This window comes from Oncorhynchus kisutch, unplaced genomic scaffold (assembly GCF_002021735.2).
Source record: "Oncorhynchus kisutch isolate 150728-3 unplaced genomic scaffold, Okis_V2 scaffold3222, whole genome shotgun sequence".
In the NCBI taxonomy this organism is placed as follows: Eukaryota; Metazoa; Chordata; class Actinopteri; order Salmoniformes; family Salmonidae; genus Oncorhynchus; species Oncorhynchus kisutch.
Genome location: NW_022265167.1, coordinates 1,123 through 17,547, shown reverse-complemented (window position 1 = coordinate 17,547; position 16,425 = coordinate 1,123). Strand labels below are relative to the sequence as shown.

The window sequence follows — 16,425 nt, the reverse complement described above, 5'->3', positions numbered from 1 at the left end:
TCCTGGGGGTTTCTCCTGAGGCTGAGTCCTGGCTTGCCGTTGACCCTGACCCCTGGCTGACCCCAGGCTGCTGCAGGACCTTGTCCAGGGTGGTCTTCTAATGGCTGCCGGGGAGATGCGCTCCTGGTCCGCTAGGAACTGCAGCTCCCTGAGGAGGATGGGAGGAGGTAAGTCAGCATGTCTGTGTCTGTCTGGTTTAAGGTGTGTGTCCCCTCCCCTCCCTCACCGTGTCCTGATACAAGAAGCCTCCACGGCGTTGATGAGCAGACTGCGGAATCCGCCACTCTCCATCACGTGCAGGGCGTGGATGGTGGCTCCCCCAGGGGAACACACGTTGTCCTTCAGCTGGCCAGGGTGCAGCTCAGAGTCCAACAACATCTTAGCTGCTCCCTGTGGGTGAAGGAGGAGAGACAGACAGAGGGAGCGAGTCACCATCAGTCAACCACAAAACCAGCAAGGGCATCATATTTGACTCCGTTTAGATTTTAGAATTAAAAATGGGAGCTAAAACAGTTCAAAGGTCATCATTATTTACAATCTGGGGTTAGCCCGGAACTAAGCGAGTGTTCACACATTGTAAAGAGGGATAGCATCCACCTTAGCACAAGCTAGCTGCCCTGCTCCAGAGTAGCGTTAGCTCAGACAGCGCACACTAGCCCCAGAAAACACCGCGCACACCAGCCCCAGAAACACCGCGCACACTAGCCCCAGAAACACTGCGCACACTAGCCCCAGAAACACCGCGCACACTAGCCCAGAAACACCGCGCACACTAGCCCCAGAAACACCCGCGCACCCAGCCCCAGAAACACCGCGCCTACTAGCCCCAGAAACACCGCGCACACTAGCCCCAGAAACACCGCGCACACTAGCCCCAGAAACACCGCGCACACTAGCCCAGAAACCCGCGCACACTAGCCCAGAAACACCGCGCACACTAGCCCCAGAAACACCGCGCACACTAGCCCCAGAAACACCGCGCACACTAGCCCCAGAAACACCGCGCACACTAGCCCAGAAACACCGCGTACACTAGCCCCAGAAACACCGCGCATAAATTGCCAGTGTGTGTGAATCCGGGTCAAGAACATCGCCTAGAATGGTCACTGTCCAATCACAATCCCTTAATGTACATACGCTTGTGATGCGTTCTGCGCGTTACATTGAGAACTATTCCATCTGAGGACAAAACACTTTCATCCGGGCATAAACATTGGTTGCTATGCATAACAGAAATGGTTGCTATGTAGCAGGCTGGCTAACGTCTTCTTACTCAGCCAACTAAAGCTAAAAACTCTACAGCTGGAAGGGCAGCAAACGCTCCATTTTCGTTTATTTCATAGATTTAATTTTGACATTTACTGTAATTAGATATATCCATGATAATATTATTATTGTTGCATGATTTCGCCGGGATTAGAAAAGTTGCCGTCTCGTTCGTGCACAGCATCGTCTTTACAGGGGTGACATCTAATTTCATAAGTGAAAAAATTATTTAAGGTCAGGCAGACAGCAAGGTTTGTACAAACTAGTACTGTTGGAAATCAAATGCTAGTCTAGAAGCAATGTGAAATAATGTGTTAATAAACGTCGTATTCCTCATAACATTGGTCGCGTGTCAGATGTGTTGGTTGCATGTTGTGTTTGTCCGTTAGCTCAGGCCTAAGGAATACAAGTGACTCCGTAGCCCAGGACTAAACTTAGTCCAGAGTTAGCAAATACTTGTGTGAACACAGGTTAATTAAGCTACCTCAGGACCAGTCTAGCCTGGGGCTCAGAACAATGCAGTGTGAACACAGGTTAATTAAGCTACCCCAGGACCAGTCTAGCCTGGGGCTCAGAACAATGCAGTGTGACAATGTTTTAAATGTGTTCTATACAGGAAACAAAGTGAAATTCCAACGTTAAAAAATGTCATGTTGAATTCAGAAAAACGGTCCTCCGTTCTACTACTGTTACTCTGGTCTGTCTGGTGTAATGATGGGTAGCTGTTTGGGCTGTGGTCTGTCTGGTGTAATGATAGGTAGCTGTTTGGGCTCTGGTCTGTCTGGTGTAAGGATGGGTCGTTGTTTGGGCTGTGGTCTGTCTGGTGTAATGATGGGTAGCTGTTGGGCTCTGGTCTGTCTGGTGTAACGATGGGTCGTTGTTTGGGCTGTGGTCTGTCTGGTGTAACGATGGGTCGTTGTTTGGGCTCTGGTCTGTCTGGTGTAACGATGGGTCGTTGTTTGGGCTGTGGTCTGTCTGGTGTAACGATGGGTCGTTGTTTGGGCTGTCTGGTGTAACGATGGGTAGCTGTTTGGGCTCTGGTCTGTCTGGTGTAACGAGGGGTCGTTGTTTGGGCTGTGGTCTGTCTGGTGTAACGAGGGGTCGTTGTTTGGGCTCTGGTCTGTCTGGTGTAACGATGGGTTGTTTTTGGGCTGTCTGGTGTAACGATGGGTCGTTGTTTGGGCTGTCTGGTGTAACGATGGGTCGTTGTTTGGGCTGTCTGGTGTAACGATGGGTCGTTGTTTGGGCTGTGGTCTGTCTGGTGTAACGATGGGTCGTTGTTTGGGCTGTGGTCTGTCTGGTGTAACGATGGGTCGTTGTTTGGGCTGTGGTCTGTCTGGTGTAATGATGGGTTGCTGTTTGGGCTGTGGTCTGTCTGGTGTAACGATGGGTCGTTGTTTGGGCTGTGGTCTGTCTGGTGTAACGATGGGTTGCTGTTTGGGCTCTGGTCTGTCTGGTGTAACGATGGGTCGTTGTTTAGGCTGTGGTCTGTCTGGTGTAACGATGGGCTGTAATGATATGTGACAGTGTAATGATGTTTACAGTGTAATGATATGATGTTAAGGACCAGTTAGACCTGAGCTGTAATGATGTGTGACAGTGTAATGATGTGTGACAGTGTAATGATGTTACTGACCAGTTAGACCTGAGTTGTAATGATATGTGACAGTGTAATGATATGATGTTACTGACCAGTTAGACCTGAGTTGTAATGATATGTGACAGTGTAATGATATGTGACAGTGTAATGATATGATGTTACTGACCAGTTAGACCTGAGTTGTAATGATATGTGACAGTGTAATGATATGATGTTACTGACCAGTTAGACCTGAGTTGTAATGATATGTGACAGTGTAATGATATGTGACAGTGTAATGATATGATGTTACTGACCAGTTAGACCTGAGTTGTAATGATTTGTGACAGTGTAACTGATATGTGACAGTGTAATGATATGTGACAGTGGAATGATTGTGACAGTGTAATGATATGATGTTACTGACCAGTTAGACCTGAGTTGTAATGATATGTGACAGTGTAATGATATGTGACAGTGTAATGATCTGTGACAGTGTAATGATATGTGACAGTGTGATACTATGATGTTACTGACCAGTAGTGCCCTGGAGCTCCCAGTCTGACGCTAGTCTCCTGGGTAGACCCATCTTCACCCCCTCCATCGGCTAGGGCATCAGAGCTGTGAACAGCCTGTCATCCACACACACAACCACTTCTTTATTTAGGACAGAAATCACCCACTGAGGTAAATTACATTGTGAGTGGGGTGCTTCAGTGTGTAATGTGTATGGATGAAGGCCACAGTGACTCACATAGGCATGGCCAGGCCCCTCTACCCCTCTATGATAGGTCAGTGACTCACGTAGGCATGGCCAGGCCCCTCAACCCCTCTATGATAGGTCAGTGACTCACGTAGGTCGGGGCCGCTGCCACTGAGGCCGGTGACGGCATCGATAAGGTCCTCCTCCACCTCTGTACAGAACCCAACACTGGCCATCAGTGTTTTCCAACAACTTACCATCCTCCACCTGCCACACAGGTGGGAGAGAGAGAGAGAGAGAGAGATGGGGAAAGAGAGAGCGATGGGGAGAGAGAACGGTATTAAGATAAAGAGATGGAGATTTGACCCTTAATTCACTGTTAGAAATACTTTTTTTTGCAACAGAAACGGGTTCACCCGGTTTTCTTCTGTTTGGTGCCTAGTGAATGTGTGTGTGTGCTGTGTACGTCAGAATGTGCCTAGTGGAGTGCGTGTACGTCAGAATGTTGCCTAGTGAGTGCGTGTACGTCAGAATGTGCCTAGTGAGTGCGTGTTACGTCAGAATGTGGCCTAGTGAGTGCGTGTACGTCAGAATGTGCCTAGTGAGTGCGTGTACGTCAGAATGTGCCTAGTGAGTGCGTGCTACGTCAGAATGTGCCTAGTGAGTGCGTGGTACGTCAGAATGTGCCTAGTGAGTGCGTGTACGTCAGAATGTGCCTAGTGAGTGCGTGTACGTCAGAATGTGCCTAGTGAGTGCGTGTACGTCAGAATGTGCTAGTGAGTGGCGTGTTACGTCAGAATGTGCCTAGTGAGTGCGTGTACGTCAGAATGTGCCTAGTGAGTGCGTGTACGTCAGAATGTGCCTAGTGAGTTGCGTGTACGTCAGAATGTGCCTAGTGAGTGCGTGTACGTCAGAATGTGCCTAGTGAGTGCGTGTACGTCAGAATGTGCCTAGTGAGTGCGTGTACGTCAGAATGTGCCTAGTGAGTGCGTGGTACGTCAGAATGTGCCTAGTGAGTGCGTGTACGTTCAGAATGTGCCTAGTGAGTGCGTGTACGTCAGAATGTGCCTAGTGAGTGCGTGTACGTCAGAATGTGCCTAGTGAGTGCGTGTACGTCAGAATGTGCCTAGTGAGTGCGTGTACGTCAGAATGTGCCTAGTGAGTGCGTGTACGTCAGAATGTGCCTAGTGAGTGCGTGTACGTCAGAATGTGCCTAGTGAGTGCGTGTACGTCAGAATGTGCCTAGTGAGTGCGTGTACGTCAGAATGTGCCTAGTGAATGCGTGTACGTCAGAATGTGCCTAGTGAATGCGTGTACGTCAGAATGTGCCTAGTGAATGCGTGTACGTCAGAATGTGCCTAGTGAATGTGTGTGGTACCTCAGCATGTGTTTCCTGTAGCGTAGACTGTAGCTCCCTCTCTCACCACGACGGGGGTGTTGGTCATACACCTCATCACCTTGGGGAACGGACGGTACTGAAGCAAGCTTTCTGGGGGGAGAAAAGGAGAGAACGAAGAGATGGGTTAGTGAAGGGGAGAGAGAGCGAGAGAGATGGGTTAGTGAAGGGGAGAGGAGCGAGAGAGATGGGTTAGTGAAGGGGAGAGAGGAGCGAGAGAGATGGGTTAGTGAAGGGAGAGAGAAGCGAGAGAGATGGGTTAGTGAAGGGGAGAGAGAGCGAGAGTATTGGTTAGAGGTGGCACCGGAGGGAGCCTCCTACTACACGGAGGTGGCACCGGAGGGAGCCTCCTACTACACGGAGGTGGCACAGCAGGGAGCCTCCTACTACACGAGGTGGCACAGCAGGGAGCCTCCTACTACACGGAGGTGGCACAGCAGGGAGCCTCCTACTACACGGAGGTGGCACAGCAGGGAGCCTCCTACTACACGGAGGTGGTACAGCAGGGAGCCTCCTACTACACGGAGGTGGTACCGGAGGGAGCCTCCTACTACACGGAGGTGGTACCGGAGGGAGGCCTCCTACTACACGGAGGTGGTACCGGAGGGAGCCTCCTACTACACGGAGGGAGCATCCTACTACACGGAGGTGGTACCGCAGGGAGCCTCCTACTACACGGAGGGAGCATCCTACTACACGGAGGTGGTACCGCAGGGAGCCTCCTACTACACGGAGGGAGCATCCTACTACACGGAGGTGGTACCGCAGGGAGCCTTCTACTACACGGAGGAGGTACAGGAAGGAGACTTCTAAATGGAGGAGACGGGGCTCTGTTATGTAAATAACAACAAAAGGTGACGAGGACAGTGTCATAAAAGGAGATTATAGGAGGAATTCTTGGGTCCTGGCAGCACTGTGGAGTTTAAAAGAGACCTGGTCCATTGACCGTTCTTTAGGTTCTTCAATATTGGGCCAGTTACCGAATGGTTGCTAGTTCAAATCCCAGAGCCAATGATAATAATATTAACAACAACTCTGTCCATGTGCCCTTGAGCAAGGCACTTAATCCCAATTTTCTCCATGGGCGCAGTACTACTATGGCTGACCCTGTAAAACAAAACATTTCACTATACCTATGTTTTCCTCTGACATTGAGGACAGAACTAAATAGGCACTACCTCACAAGACTATTTTTCAAGTGATCCATGGACTCCACCAGACCGGTCCAAGACAGGTTCTGACCTTCTCTATAGAGCTGATGGTGACTCCACCAGACCGGTCCAGGACAGGTTCTGGCCTTCTCTATAGAGCTGATGGTGACTCCACCAGACCGGTCCAGGACAGGTTCTGACCTTCTCTGTGTGTCCATGCAAGTGTGTGTTTTCTGACCTTCTCTATAGAGCTGATGGTGACTCCACCAGACCGGTCCAGGACAGGTTCTGACCTTCTCTATAGAGCTGATGGTGACTCCTGCAGCACAGGACACTATAAGGTGTCTATCCTCTATGTCTGGTCCAATCTCATCCAGCACAAAGGGGATGATGTGGGGTTTGACTGCCAGGAACAGGACATCACTCTTGTTCACCACCTCCTTGTTACTGGTGGTGAGGATAGCACCCATTTTCTAGAGGAGGAGGGAGAGACAGAAAGACAGGAAGACAGAGGGAGAGACAGGTTAAGAGTGAATATGCAAGGCCTTCTAGGATGTGTACACACACACACACACAATGCAGAGCCCTCATACAAACGTTGAAGCATTACCTACCTATACACAGACAGACAGACACCCTCCAGGCCACGCAAACACCCCCACCCCCTCCAGGCCACGCAAACACCCCCACCCCCTCCAGGCCACGCAAACACCCCCACCCCCTCCAGGGGCACGCAAACACACACCCAACCCCCCCAGGCCACGCAAACACATCAGCTGACCACCTGTTACGCGAGTGCAGGGTAAAAAAGGACCTTGAGGCTGCAATGAGTCATGGTAAGTTGCTAGCTAGCTTTAAACTTAACTAGTGATTGATTGTTTTTTCATAAGTTAAATAAAGGTACAAAAATAAAATAAAATGTTGTTAACTAGTCAGTCAAGAACAAATTGTTATTTTCAATGACGGCCTAGGAACAGTTGGTTAACTGCCTTGTTCAGGGGCAGAGCGACAGATTTTTACCTTGTCAGCTCGGGAATTCGTTCTTGCAACCTTTCGGTTACTAGGCTACCCGCCTCCAACCACTAGGCTACCCGCCTCCAACCACTAGGCTACCCGCCTCCAACCACTAGGCTACCCGCCTCCAACCACTAGGCTACCCGCCTCCAACCACTAGGCTACCCGCCTCCAACCACTAGGCTACCCGCCTCCAACCACTAGGCTACCCGCCTCCAACCACTAGGCTACCCGCCTCCAACCACTAGGCTACCCGCCTCCAACCACTAGGCTACCCGCCTCCAACCACTAGGCTACCCGCCTCCAACCACTAGGCTACCCGCCTCCAACCACTAGGCTACCCGCCTCCAACCACTAGGCTACCCGCCGCCCCAGGTGGCCTTGATGATATTACTACGTCAACTAGCTTGTCCTGTGTTGCATATAATCAATGTGGTGCCTGTTAAATTTATCATCAGATCACAGTCTACTTCAACTTTACCAAACGGGTGATGATTTAACAAAAGAGCATTGGCGAACCAATCACAATCGTTGCACGAATGTACCTAACCATAAACATCAATGACTTTCTTAAAATTAATACACAGAAGTATGTTTTTTTAAACCTGCATATTTGGTTAAAATAATATTGCTTGCTAAAATGCATTTAACTAGGGAAATTGTGTCACTTCTCTTGCGTTCAGGGTATATGCAGTAGTTTGGGCCGCCTGGCTTGTTGCGAAACAGAATTTTACACAATTATGACATAACATTGAAGGTTGTGCAATGTAACATTTAAACTTAGGGTTGCCACCCGTTCGGCAAAATATAGAATGGTTCCGGATTTGACCGGATTTGACCATATTAATGATCAAGGGCTGTGTGTTTATTAGAATTAAGTCCATGATTTGATATTTGATAGAGCAGTCTGACTGAGCGGTGGTAGGCAGCAGCAGGCTCGTAAGCACTCATTCAAACAGCACTTTACTGCGTTCGCCAGCAGCTCTTAGCAATGCTTGAGGCACAGCGTTGTTTATGACTTCAAGCCTATTAATTCCTGAGATTAGACTGGCAATACGAAAGTGCCTATTAGAACATCCAATAGTCAAAGGTATATGAAATACAAATGGTAGAGAGAAATAGTTGACGGGTCATAATTCCTATAATAACTACAACCTAAAACTTCTTAACTGGGAATATTGAACCACCAGGTTTCATATGTTCTCATGTTCTGAGCAAGGAACTTAAACGTTAGCTTTTTTACATGGCACATATTGTACTTTTACTTTCTTCTCCGACACTGTGTTTTTGCATTATTTAAACCAAATTGAACATGTTTCATTATTTATTTGAGACGAAATCGAGTTTATTTATGTATTATATTAAGCTAAAATAAAAGGGTTCATTCAGTATTGTTGTAATTGTCATTATTACATACACACACATAAAATATATATATTTTTATTTTAAAATCGGCAGGTTGGCGTTGAAAAATCATAGTCGGTTGACCTCTAATCCACACACCTTCCAGGCCCCGTAAACACATCCACACCTTCCAGGCCCCGTAAACACATCCACACCTTCCAGGCCCCGTAAACACATCCACACCTTCCAGGCCACGTAAACACATCCACACCTTCCAGGCCACGTAAACACATCCACACCTTCCAGGCCACGTAAACACATCCACACCTTCCAGGCCACGTAAACACATCCACACCTTCCAGGCCACGTAAACACATCCACACCTTCCAGGCCACGTAAACACATCCACACCTTCCAGGCAAGGCAATTTAAACAACACACATACACAACACACACTTCCTCAAACAGACAAAACAGGTAAGCCTGCACAGGCCTGTCCCTCGCTCACACACAAACAGAGCAAACACACATCCCTGCCTCTTACCCTCAGGCCAGCAACAGTAGGCAGATCAGTATCTGGAGAACTGGCTATGATTCTCTGAGTAGCTATTACACCTGGGGGAGAGAGAGAGACAGAGGATGGGCACAGAAAGGATTAAAGAGAGAGGTGAGGTCAGTGCACAACAGAGATTTGTGTCACTGGAACTGCAACTGATAACAGCTACCGTTTGTTGACATTTCAGGGCCCAGTCTTGTGTACACGAGCAGTCAGAGTGACCTGCCCTGGCCAGACAGATTTTTACGGCCTGTTGGTAACCGGTTGCCGGTTTCTTACCCGCAGATGCGAACCCTTTCACCAGCGCGTGAGCCAGCTGGCCGGCTCCGATGAATCCTACACTCATCTTTCCGGTGAAGTGGCTTGTCCTGCAAAGCCCAGATCTTACAGTCAGCACAAAAACATTAAATATTACAGTCAGCACAAAAGGCACAATAACTTTAGCTAAACAGTTACACGCACAAAAAGCTTACTGCTCTCAAATGTTGTGCACAAATTTCTTTACATCCCTGTTAGTGAGCATTTTCTCCGTTGCCAAGATAATCCATCCACCTGACAGGTGTGACATTTCAAGAAGCTGATTAAACAGCATGATCATTACACAGGTGCACCTTGTGCTGGGGACAATAAAAGGCCACTCTAAGACTGTGCAGTTTTGCCACAGACCTCAAGTTGAGGGAGTGTGCAATAGGCATACTGAATAAAGGAATGTCCACCAGAGCTGTTGCCAGATAATTTAATGTTTATTTCTCTACCATAAGCTGCCTCCGTCATTTTAGAGAATTTGGCAGTATGTCCAACCAGCCTCACAACCGCAGACTACATGTATGGAGTCATGTGTGCGAGCGGTTTGCTGAGGTCAACGTTGTATACAGAGTGCCCCATGGTGGCGGTGTGGTTATAGTATGGGCCCGGAATAAACAAAAAACACAATTGCATTTTATAGATGGCAATTTGAATGCACCGAAATAACGTGACGAGATCCTGAGGCCCATTTCTTTTAAGGTATCGGTGACCAACAGATGCATATCTACATTCCCAGTCATCTGAAATCCATAGATTCGGGTCTAATTCCATTTATTTCAAATGACTGATTTCCTCAGATTAACTGTAAAATTGTTGTATGTTGCGTTTATATTTGTTCAGTATACTTCCGTTGGGAATATTTAGCATAACATTTAGTTAGGTAGGTTAACAGTAGGCAGCTTGCATGATCTCGTTTGAGGTTCGAGACATCAATCAGTACATTGTAATGCATAACTAGCCAGCTACAACCAGATAATTGTACACCTACTGTAGCTGTTTCGCAATTTGTATTAGTTCTTGCAGCAGCAAATATAGCTAGCAGGGCTTGTAACATTAGCAATGGCTATTTACAGTGACTTAGTGGTGCAGTAACGTTACTATTTTGGTCTTTGATGCTTTCTCACTAGCTAGCTTGTCTGACTGAGCAATAAATGAATTAATGAACAACGGAACATACATTGCTTAAATTGTTCTTTGCAAAATAGGTACTCTTACCTTCTGTACGATTTTCAACCCCTTTGGCCGCTGGACAGACACACCGGTGCAGTTACCGTTATTTCACCGGTTTTGGAATGAAACAAAACACCACTTCATTGTCAACGTGGCTTCCAATCTCTATGTGTTCCGGGTAGCCGTCATGACGCGCATGAGAATGGACCAATGAATTGAGACTCCTTACCAATCCGCGTAAAGATTAGGCTCGTTGATTCACTTATGGGCGGGGTTTGTGGTCTCCGTTGCCCAGTTGCATCATTTTCCAGAGTAATAAGTACGTGGAGCCAAAATATAGGTCAAGTTCAATGCCATATGCACATTGTAGATGTAGGTTAGTCAAGTTCAATGCCATATGCACATTGTAGAAGTAGGTTATGTTTATTTTGTGCCAATATGTCAACCACTTAACTTCCAGTGCCACCATATATAACCTATAGAAAGTGTGGGACTGAATGAAATCAGTTGAAGGAGCTGTTGAGAAGAAGAGGGCTATGAGTGCACTGTGAATGTGTTATAAATGAATAAAGTAGGTTATAGTAAAGTCGTTCAATGAGTTGGGGCCACCTCTCTTCTTCTTTTCTTCTTAATCTGCATTGATCTCAAAACCTGGACATTCGGTGAAAACAATACGACGGATGGGGACAGAAAGCTTGTTAGACTACTGAGACACTCTGATAGACGGATGGGGACAGAAAGCTTTGTTAGACTACTGAGACACTCTGATAGACGGATGGGGACAGAATGCTTTGTTAGACTACTGAGACACTCTGATAGACGGATGGGGACAGAAAGCTTTGTTAGACTACTGAGACACTCTGATAGACGGATGGGGACAGAAAGCTTTGTTAGACTACTGAGACACTCTGATAGACGGATGGGGACAGAAAGCTTTGTTAGACTACTGAGACACTCTGATAGACGGAAGCTACCATATGCAGCGACACAAATAGGAACTAGCACATTCCGTGCATAACAGACTCCCCAACCCAACCCTGTCACCTGAGCTTCCCCTCCAGCAACCTCTCCCTCTCCCCCTCAACCCAGGTCAACAGCTTGATGATCCCCGAGAACATTGCCCCCCCCCCCCCCCCTTCCCGTCTTTTCCAAACTGCATACATTCAGACCATGTGTGGGTCTAGACTAGCCTGGTTTCCATTCTCTATTCAGCTATAACATTCCACTCCTGCTACCACCGGAGTAGCAATGAGATTAATGTCAGCTACAAAGACTGGTACCCAGACTAGAGCTAGACTCCTGACGGAGCGGATTATCCAGGAATCTACGAGATGCAGAATTCCCTGCCTGCCAGACATTCTCAGAATGCTGGACACTCTGAAGTTCCATGAAGGTGACTTAGTTCACAGTAATCATAGGACAGGAAGTTCTCAAAAGCCTCAAAAAGCCAAATATTACCAATCGAATGAACATAATATATTTCCTTTTTTTTTCCTGTCTGATCTGCTCTGCTCCCGAGGTAACTCATCTGGCATTAATATGAGAAGAGATAGACATCTCTGTCTATCGTCAGAGTCAGCTCCGTTTCATTTCAACTCATTTGATTTAAAAAAAATAATCGGTGACAATATATATTTTTTTAAGGACTAAAACTTCTGTCTGAGGGGCCTCACTAGGAGCTTCACTAGGGGCCTCAATAGGGACCTCACTAGGAGCCTCACTAGGGACCTCACTAGGGGCCTCAATAGGGACCTCATTAGGAGCCTTACTAGGAGATTCACTAGGGACCTCACTAGGAGATTCACTAGGGACCTCACTAGGGCTTTACTAGAGGCCTCACTAGGAGATTCACTAGGGACCTCACTACGGGCCTCACTAGGAGCTTCACTGGGGACCTCACTAGGGGCCTTACTAAGAGATTCACTAGGGACCTCACTAGGGTTTACTAGAGGCCTCACTAGGAGATTCACTAGGGACCTCACCAGGGATTCACTAGGGGCCTTACTACGAGCTTCACTAGGGCTTCACTAGGGGCCTCACTGGGCTTCCCTAGGGCTTCACTAGGGGATTCACTAGGGGACTCACTAGGAGCCTCGCTAGGGGACTCACTAAGGGCCTCACTAAGGGATTCACTAGGGGACTCACTAGGAGCCTCGCTAGGGGACTCACTAGGAGCCTCGCTAGGGGACTCACTAGGGGCCTCACTAAGGGATTCACTAGGGGACTCACTAGGAGCCTCGCTAGGGGACTCACTAGGGGCCTCAGTAGGGGACTCACTAGGGGCCTCACTAGGGGACTCACTAGGGGCCTCACTAAGGGATTCACTAGGGGACTCACTAGGGGCCTCACTAGGGGACTCATTAGGGGACTTACTATGGGCTTCTCTAGGGGACTCACTAGGGGCCTCAATAGGGACCTCACTAGGGGACTCACTAGGGGCCCTATACATGTATATAGGAAGCATCCCAAATGACACCCTACTATTCCCTCCCTATGTAGGGTGCTACTTTTGATCAGGATCGGGAGCCATTTGGGACAGAGCCATGTCTTCCTACAGCAATCTGTTTCTTATCAGAACATGCTCTCTGCTATTACATCCATTTCAATACACATTCAGTGATCAAACTATACAGAAGGTTCATAACACTTAGTTTTGTAAGACCTGTCTAGACACAGAGGGGAGGGGAGGGGAGACCTAACTAGACACAGAGGGGAGGGGAGGGGGGGGGGAGGGGAGGGGAGGCCTAACTAGACACAGAGGGGAGGGGAGACCTAACTAGACACAGAGGGGAGGGGAGACCTAACTAGACACAGAGGGGATTCTATTTCAATCTAAAGTTCAGGTCAAATCTAAGTTTTCCTAATTGATTTGAACAGAATGGCAAATCAAGAAACACACAGCCACCATTTGCTAGTGAGACAGTAGAATATTAAAAGGGATATGTGATTGGTCGGCTTTGGAGTTTTCCCTTCCTGGATCCCTGGTACTTGCTGTCTGTCTGGGTAATTTGACGAAGACCCTTAAAATTAGACATAGGCTCAACCACTGTGTGTCCCCACTTTAATGAGCGCTATGTCCCCTGTCTGTCTGAATACATTCATAACGGTGTTCTGTCTTTCTTGTGTTCGTTCTAAAATGACTCCAAAGTCCCTTGTAGATAAAAACTGTGCTTCCATTTTTCCTAGTCAAGTGTGTTTGGGGCTCCAGATACCTGCAGGTAGAACCACATTCTGTTTTGCACTGTGCTGAACTGAACTATGGAGCAGACCTGGGTTCAATTAGTATTTTAAATCTTTGCCTCTAGCCTGCCTGGAGTGCCAGATAGGTGGGGTTTACAGTGTTGTAAACTATTCTATTCGTCCATTATGCCAGGCAAGCTCAATCAAGCACAGATCAAGTATTTGAAATGATATCAAATAGTATTTGAACCCAGGCTTGGGACGGAGTGAGAAAAGAAGAATGCCCTGCAGTGGAATAGCGTTCATACCAGCAGAAGCTATATATACACATCAGAATGCACGGCCAAGGGGGGCTCCGTTCCAACTATCCCAGCTGTTACCCTCTCTGTCAGTTGTACAGGATGAGAATGAATTCAGCTAGACCCTAGGTAGAGGTTCCCCTTAGGTACAGCGACCATATAAATCAAGCGTCTCAGAGTAGGAGTGTTGATCTAGGATCAGTTTAGCCTTTTAGATCACAATCATTTAGTTTATATGGACAAGGGGGACTTGATCCTAGATCAGCACTCAATGCCCATTCCCAAATCTACCCCCTTGTCACTAGGATGGGGTCTTGAAACCTGTGGCCCGGGGCCCATTTTCGTCCCGACACCTGATTTATTGCGGCCCCACTGATGGTGTCAAAACTAGCCTCTCTCTCTCTCTCTCTCAGAGTATTTGAATATATTTAATGGCGAGGAAATATAAATATTTTAGGGAGCCAAGAAGAGATTGTAGCTGGCAGAAAGAACATCTGTGGCAAAATTAATGGTTCAAAATCACTCAATGTGATCTCTCAAACACTCAAACATAGTTGTTTTCTCCTTCCAACTAATCTTGAAAAGTGTCGAATGAAAAACGTATTGATTGTGCCTTCCAGCCCCCCCCCCTCTCTCTCGCCCAATCTGTCTTTCTCTCTTCCCCCGCTCTCTCTCTCTCCTCTCACAAGTCAATTTAACACTGACTGCCTTGGCACTATCTATTCCCCTGTGTGAGTACTGAGGCGTGACAACCCTTATTCGCTCTTTTCTGAAAAAGAAATCCCCAGAGATTTATTAAAATACCAACAGACTGCCTGAATCCGTTGGTTTGCAGAGGGGAGAGGGTGCATCTAGGCGAGGCGTGGACCACACACACACACACACACACACAACACACTGCTTGTCGGGTGTAGAGATACGCATAGCTAATAACACAGGCAGACAAGTTCTCTCCAGGGCACTCTTCTGTCTCTCCTCTCAGATGGGAGGCACAGAATGGAGAGAGAGAGAGATGGAGGGAGGAGAGGGGGGAGAAGAGGGCAGGAGGGGCACGTAGAATGGAGGAAAGAGATGAAGGAGGGAGGAGAGGGACAGAAGAGGGCAGGAGGGAGAGAGAGAGAGATTGGAGGGAGGGGGGAGAAGAGGGCAGGAGGGAGCGCAGAATGGAGAGAGAGAGAGATGGGAGGATGAGGGCGAGAAGAGGGCAGGAGGGAGGCACAGAATGGAGAGAGAGAGAGATGGAGGGAGGAGAGGGGGAGAAAGGAGAGCAGGAGGGAGCCCAGAATGGAGAGAGAGATGGAGGGAGGAGAGGGGGAGAAGAGGGCAGGAGGGAGCGCGAATGGAGAGAGAGAGATGGAGGGAGGAGAAGGAGAAGAAGAGAAAGAGGGCAGGAGGGAGCGCAGAATGGAGAGAGCGATGGAGGGAGGAGAGGGGGAGAAGAGGGGCAGGAGGGAGCGCAGAATGGAGAGAGAGAGAGAGAGATGGAGGGGAGGACGAGGGGGAGAAGAGGGCACAAGCCACAAGATGTTCTGTGAAATGTAAATGTCTCAGTCTATGGTTCCTGTTCCACCGTAGGGCAATCTCTCCTCCCTGCACGGGAAATTACAAATGGTGGCTGCCGGATGAAAAACTACAACACAAAAGAGAGAGACAGCCAACAGTTTGTGTAATACTTGTCATTCAGAGCACAGCCATGTTAGAAAGGTCTTGTGCCAATCTGGTATCCTTGGGACCGTCCCTACCCCCATTGAAGTTGACATTTAAATGGTTGAGGGTAAGGTTATAAGAGTAGGTTTAGGGGTTTGGTTAGGGTTAGGGTTAGGGTAGGGGTTAAGGTTAGGGTTAGGGTAGGGGTTAAGGTTAAGAGTAGGTTTAGGGTTTGGTTAGGGTTAGGGTTAGGGTAGGGGTTAAGGTTAGGGCTAGGGTAGGGGTTAAGGTTAAGGTTAAGAGTAGGTTTAGGGTTGGTTAGGGTTAGGGTTAGGGTTAGGGTAGGGGTTAAGGTTAGGGTTAGGGTAGGGGTTAAGGTTAAGAGTAGGTTTAGGGTTTGGTTAGGGTTAGGGTTAGGGTAGGGGTTAAGGTTAGGGGCTAGGGTAGGGGTTTAAGGTTAAGGTTAAGAGTAGGTTTTAGGGTTTGGTTAGGGTTAGGGTTAGGGCTAGGGTTAGGGTAGGGGTTAAGGTTAGGGTTAGGGTAGGGGTTAAGGTTAAGGTTAAGAGTAGGTTTTAGGGTTTGGTTAGGGTTAGGGTTAGGGTAGGGGTTAAGGTTAGGGTAGGGGTTAAGGTTAAGGTTAAAAGTAGGTTTAGGGTTGGTAGGGTTAGGGTTAGGGTAGGGGGTTAAGGTTAGGTTAAGAGTAGGTTTAGGGTTTGGTTAGGGTTAAGGTTAAGGTTAGGGTTAGGGTTTTAGGGTAGGGGTTAAGGTTAAGGTTAGGTAAAGGTTAGGGTAGGGTTAAGGTTAGGGTTAGGGT

The 16,425-nt window shown here is 48.0% G+C and overlaps 1 pseudogene; it reads right to left on the bottom strand.

The window, feature by feature from the left end:
• Window positions 1-22: 22 nt before the first annotated feature.
• On the bottom strand, window positions 23-10,724 carry LOC116371439 (pyrroline-5-carboxylate reductase 2-like; annotated as a pseudogene).
• Between the last annotated feature and the right edge of the window lie 5,701 nt (window positions 10,725-16,425).